Source organism: Mauremys reevesii, linkage group 8, assembly GCF_016161935.1.
Source record: "Mauremys reevesii isolate NIE-2019 linkage group 8, ASM1616193v1, whole genome shotgun sequence".
Lineage (NCBI taxonomy): Eukaryota > Metazoa > Chordata > Testudines > Geoemydidae > Mauremys > Mauremys reevesii.
The window spans coordinates 11,080,506-11,086,622 of NC_052630.1; the positions used below are offsets into that span (position 1 = coordinate 11,080,506).

The 6,117-nt window shown below is 47.1% G+C and overlaps 1 long non-coding RNA gene across 1 annotated transcript in view; it reads left to right on the forward strand.

Moving 5' to 3' along the window:
• Positions 1-5,628, forward strand: part of LOC120369987 — a 129,172-nt gene extending 123,544 nt beyond the window's left edge. Inside the window, exon 4 of the long non-coding RNA XR_005583540.1 lies at positions 5,272-5,628. This is a non-coding gene — a long non-coding RNA (uncharacterized LOC120369987). The remainder of the gene's footprint in view (positions 1-5,271) is intronic.
• Positions 5,629-6,117: the final 489 nt, after the last annotated feature.

The window sequence follows — 6,117 nt, forward strand, 5'->3', positions numbered from 1 at the left end:
GCACTGCCAGAATGTCATGAGTTCTGGCCCCACATCCTTCTTCCCCTAATCACCTCCTACCCTGGGATGAGGCAGAGGGGTGACATAAGAATTGGCTGGAACATGAATATAAGGGGCCAGACTTACCCAAGCTGGTGCAGAGGAATGTGTATGGTACTTCTCAATGCCAGCCTGGCCTCCTGAGCCCTATGAACTAATGTTACTGCAGCTTCCCCTGCTGGGAGCTATCATTTTGGTTTGCAGCTGGAAGAGAGCCGCTAAGAGGATGCGCTGGGTCAGCACTTTCCCAGGCCATCCCCTTTCTTCTTGGTGGTACCGCCACTTTTTCGGCCGCTCTGGTTCACTGAGACACAGTGGCAGGAGCTCACCCAGGCAATGCACCCAAAGGAGCCAGGGGTGGAGGAGCCAAAATCTCACTCTTCCTCTCTAATGTTATTTAGACTTATTGCTCTGTTACATCCAAACCAAATGACAATCCGAAGCCTTTGCAGTCCCCAGCACCTTCCATCTGAGAATCTCAGTGCACGCGACTAACATTCTGCCTCACCGCACCCCTATGAGGTGGGCACATTTTATTACATTTCTGACTCATGCATTAATTCCCCTCCCCACAGCAAGTGTTCTTTTCTTACTGATTCATCTGCAATGCCAGCAGAAGGACTGCGAAGAAGGGACCCACAGCGCCAGCACATATTGTGCCTTTCAAACCCCTTTAGCTTGATGATCTTCAGCTTACCATATAACAATTGCATGGCTGAGAATGTATTGGAGGAAGGCTCATGGACAACGTGGCCATTTAAATCACCACATCAAGGAGCCGACTGGATGAACTACAGAGAAACATTAGCAGTGGCAGTGAGGGGGTTGCAACTTGCAGTTCAGAAGAACTCAAATTATTCAAACAGCTCTTTGGCTTGCAATGGTATTGCAGCCCCTCAGCTAGGGTCTAGCAGATTTCAGCGAGTTATTGATCAGTTTTCCAGCGTCTGGGTAGTTTCTGAGGTATGGTCTGCACTACAGACGTATATTGGTATAACTACGTCGCTCAAGGGTGTGTATAGCCAGTGCTATGTCGGCGGGACAGCTTCTCCCACCAACATAGCTACCATCTCTCGGGGAGGTGGATTAACTAACCAGATGGAAGAGCTCTCTCCCATTGGCTAGAGTATCTTCATTAAAGTGCTACAGTGGTGCAGCTGCACTGATGCAACATTTTAAGTGTAGACATGCCCTTAGTGTCATTTATTTATTTACACTATATACAGCCGTCCTTGAGCAGCAGTGGTCGCAAACAGCACATAGACAATCCCTGCTTTCAGGGACTGCAGTCCAAACACCAGTAGCCAACACCCAGGAAGTAACTCTGCCCTGAGCATTGACTCTAGTCAGCCAGATAAAGGTAGAGAGAAAACCGTCCAGCTATATGACACGGCTTCCCTCAAAGAGGAATGGTATTGTAAAAAGCAAACAACAATATAGCATTCAACTGCTTGCATACTAATAAAGGGAACTTGTAAGACTTTGTGTAACCATGTCATCTGGTGACTCCTGCCATTATAATATAGGCAGTAATTCATACTATTATAGGCAGGACTGATAGTGCTACCTATTATTAAGGTTGCCTGACATTTCCCATTATAAGACACCGTTTTCAGTTGCTTATAACTTTAATCTTTTGAGTTGAAATTTTCCATGCTGAGTGTCTGCTTCACACTGAATTAATCTGGAAAATTTCAGCCAAAACAGTTCAGCCATTTCCAAGAATAAAACTAGGGCAATCTACACTGTATGGTCCATGTTACAAAATTCTGGTTACCTTAACAAAAAAAAAATCTATCACTTCTTTGGAGCAGGGACTTAGCATTTGGCAGGGAGTTGTGTTAAGCATATGATTTTTGCTGTACCTGTGGAAATGAGCCCAAATTTGGCCAAGTTATAAGCCATTGAAAACTTCCAGTTAGCACATGCTCAGGAGAGACTTAGATTTTTAGCAGCTAAATTCCCCATAGATTCCATCCACGCTGAGCATGCTCCAGCCTGAGCTGAGCAGGACTTTCCCTGCAATTGCAGCTCTGGGCTGCAGACTGGGCCAGGTCTGGGCATCTGATTTGAGGGCAGGGAGCCTGTCCTTTATGTGTTCTCAATGAAACCATTGTTGGGCCCAGGCTGTCTGTAGGAGGAAGCTGTTTGACCTGGGATGGGGCATGGAGAGTAGTCTGGGGCAAGGAACAGGGACTGGAGGTTAGTAGAGGGGAGAGGAAAACTGGGATTAGGAGCTGGGGTAGAAGAGACTGAAACTGGCTGGGTAAGGAGACTGGGCCTGGGAGCCAGGGAGGGTAATGGAGCAGGGCTAAGCTGGGAGACTGAAATCAGATGAGAAACTGTGGTAGAGAGAAACTGTGACTGGCTGGGCAAGGAGACTGGGACTGAACACCAATGAGGTGGGAGGGGGAGGAGGGAAGGGAGACAGATTTCATGAGGTGCAGGGGCAGAACTGGGACTGCCTGGGCAAACAGCCAGAGGCAAGGAGCTGGCGGAGGGCTGGAAGGGACACAGATTGAATGCAGAGCACGGGAAGGGAGATTGGGACTGGGAGCCAGTGTGGACAGGGAAGGTGCCCTGAGGCGGTGGGGGCTGGGTACAACTGGGCACTAGCATGGGTGAAAGAGACATCTGCTGATGTTCATCCAAAATGTTTTCATTTACCAAAATCCTTTTTTTTTTATTTTGTTTAAATGATAAAAAAAAGAACAAAAACAAAAAGTTGATGATAATACCAACAATAATTTGATAAAAAACAGGATAAACCTACTGGTTTAAAAATGGTACAGAAAAAATTGCAAAAAGCGGAAAATATTGATAGAATTGACCATTCCCCCCCCTAAAAAAATTAGCTGTTGAAAAAAGGAAATTTTTTTTACCACAAAAACCTTTCATGAGAAATTTTTCCGCCAGCTTGGGCAAATAATTGCTGCTTCCCACCCTTCATGTGGCTTGCAAGAGACACTGGGGGCCAACTCTCAAGAAGCCCCCCAGGGGATCTCTTGCGCAAAACAAACACGCCTTGGACTGGCCTAAAGAGCCTCATGCAGACAGCTACATGGTGCTCAGTGTGGGAGGATGAAGGGCTGAGCTTGCTGGGTAAAGCAAAATGGGCCAAACGGTGGCTTTTTACTGGACCAGTTGTATTTGCTTCTATCAGGCACGTGTCTGATTTGCGAAACTGACCCCCGGTTCATTGCAGCAGGAGTGGGAGCTGAGAGTCTGTATACTCGGTGGGCTGAATCATAGCTTAGTGATCAAAGCGGTGCTCATGCTAGCAACAGGGTGGAGCTGGAGAGGGCCAGAGCACGGGCTTTGAAAACCATTGGCAAAGGAGCTTGGCAGAGGATCATATTTCCTCTTAAAAACCAAGAGCAAGAATTAGGCAAGGGAATGGCCACAAGGTACCATAGGGCAGCAACATTTCTAATCCCCTTTCTCCCCTCTCTATAAGTGGAGTTTGTGCCTGTGGCTAATGACCATCCAGGGGTCATGATTGATCCTGTGCCGGGTTCTAACCTTTCATCTTCTTGGGCTCCAAACAGGCTGGTTTTCTAATAAGGACAGAGAAAGGGAAGGCAGGAGGCTACTGTTGAGCTCACAAAAAAACAGAGCTAGCAGCATTCGTCAGCTGCTCAGTCTCCTTTAAGCTTTGTCAGCAACTGCTGCCTGGCTCCCTCTTCCCTGAAGAAAAAGCGCTGCCACAATCACAAATCCCCACCCCCATGTCCTATATTCTTGTCTTCATTTGACTGACAGATCCCTGAATGGCTTAGGATCTGCCTCCCCGAGAGACTACCTCTCTCCTTCTAGATACTGGCACCATAGCTGCCATCCTGGGAGGTGTTCAAGGTGGGACCTCCTCAGAGCTGCTAGCAGGACACTGTCAGTGAGTGACCCTTGACTTTGAGACCACACACACACAATTTGGTCCAAACTAGCCCAGATCTGCAAAGCCTATGTCCCCAGGTTCTAGGGAGAATGGTAAGGACTGGTGTGTGCCATGACAGGGCATTTCTTTGGTGATTGTTCTGGGTGGGTTATTTCTTGCTATAGGAATCAATATGCAGTTGTTGGCCCCAGGCCTTTCCAGGGATCAGAGTGGGGGAGGAGGGGTAATGTGTGTCCTTCAGCCTTTTCCTCCCCCAATTTAGGGCTGCCTCCATCCCAGGCCCGACCAAGTCCGGCCACCTTCCCCCACGCAGATCCCAGACCTGCTGAGCACCCTCTGCAGGGCTCAAGAGGCTGTGGATGTAGATGGGAGACGAGAGAGACCCCCTCACCCATGGAGCTCAGGGGCACATTCTGGCTCCATGTCTTTTCTCTGCCTTTTGAGGAATCTAAGTCAGCAGTTGTTAAACACAAGTCAGAACACACCCTGACAGAAGAGCATCGCCCCAAAGTCTTCCATGCTTCAGAAACGTCACAGGCATTGTATGTATGCAGTGTAGTTTTAGCCATGTCGGTCCCAGGATATGAGAGAGAGAGTATTTTTTTATTGGTCCAACTTCTGTTGGTGAGAGAGACAAGCTTTCAAGCCACACCGAGCTCTTCTCCAGGCACTGTATGCGAGGGAGACGTTTAGTACAGCTGTCAGTGTGCTGGACTTCGCACCGTGAGCAAGGTTATCACATGACCAGAGGTGGATCATGCTTTTGTGGGGCCCTGGGGCAAAGAAAGTGAGGGCCTCTCCCCACCCCTTCAGCCTGCAGTCCCCCGCCACACACACACACTAGTGCTCCTGCTGGAGAGTAGGGTTGGGGCATGGGGGCAGGCAGGCAAAGTGCGAACATGGGGGCTCCTGTTTTTCCAGAAGCTCCCAATTGGCCAGGGCCCCTGGGCATGGGCCCTGTTGGCCCAGTGGCTAATCCACCACTGCACATGACTATGAGGAACCTAAATCCTGACATCAAGGGTGAAATGTAATTTTGTCTAAATATGCGGGTTGGTTTTTTTTAAGCCAAAATGTTTCATGGAGATGTATTTGTGCACACAGTTTTCACTGGGAGGGTTTTTGAAGTCCAGGGCTCACTGGTCACTTCTGCCGAGAGAAAGAGAGATGCAGGACAGAGACAGACAGAGCCCCATTTCACAAAAAGGTTCAACAGGATTTGTTTTTCATTGTAATGTGGAATGAAAACAAAATTTGAAACCTCAAAAATTGTCATGACATGGAATTCTTGTCCTCCAGCCAGCTTGGTTTTTTTACTTTCTTGTTTTTTTTTACAGGTTAGAGCATGATATATTGTATTGAACAAGAACAAGACCTAATGGAGCATAAGCATCACAGTGAGACTAACATGGACTAGAAAACAGAACGAACATGAAATATGAAAAAACACATTGGCAGTTGGTGTCATAGGTCCCGTTTAAATAAAAAGTCTAATTCTGGTTGCACACTGGCTGGCAGAAGAGAGACTAACTGTATGTGGGCACGAAACAGGTTACCTTTAAGAAATATTATGAAAACCTTGAATAGACCTAAGCAAATAGCCCATAGGAAGGTGTTTTGTCATTCTGTCAGCAGTAAAATTAGGACTTGAGGGAAACAGGGCCTGACCTGATGTATGCTTTCTGCATAAAATAAAATGATCAGCATACTTGTCTACTGGGAGATCATTTTCTCTTTCATGGAAGAAGGGAGATTACGTAATTTGTACATCTGTGTGGTGGGATGAGGGACTAAAAAGATAAATGGTGAAAAGCTGCAAAGATAAGAATAAATAGATCTGAACTGGCTCAATTAGTTTTAATGTTAAGGAGGATCACCACACTTTGAAAGGGACATGCTCATGGCTAGCAGGCTCAAAAGGAGGCCTATTATCATTGCTTCGGTTTGCAGGCACGCTCATGGAGTGATTGTGAATGTGTATATCATACCTACCTATACAGCAGTTTCTCTCAGCCTGTGGGTCATGACCCTCAGCTGGGTCACGAAAGACAGCTGAGGATGTGTCTCATGAGGGGTTAAACATCTTAGTAAAATCTAAGGCAAAGAAAATCTCACTCACCTACTCCCCACACATCCTTACCCTTTATGGACAAGTATTCTCTCTCTCTCTCTCTCACACACAC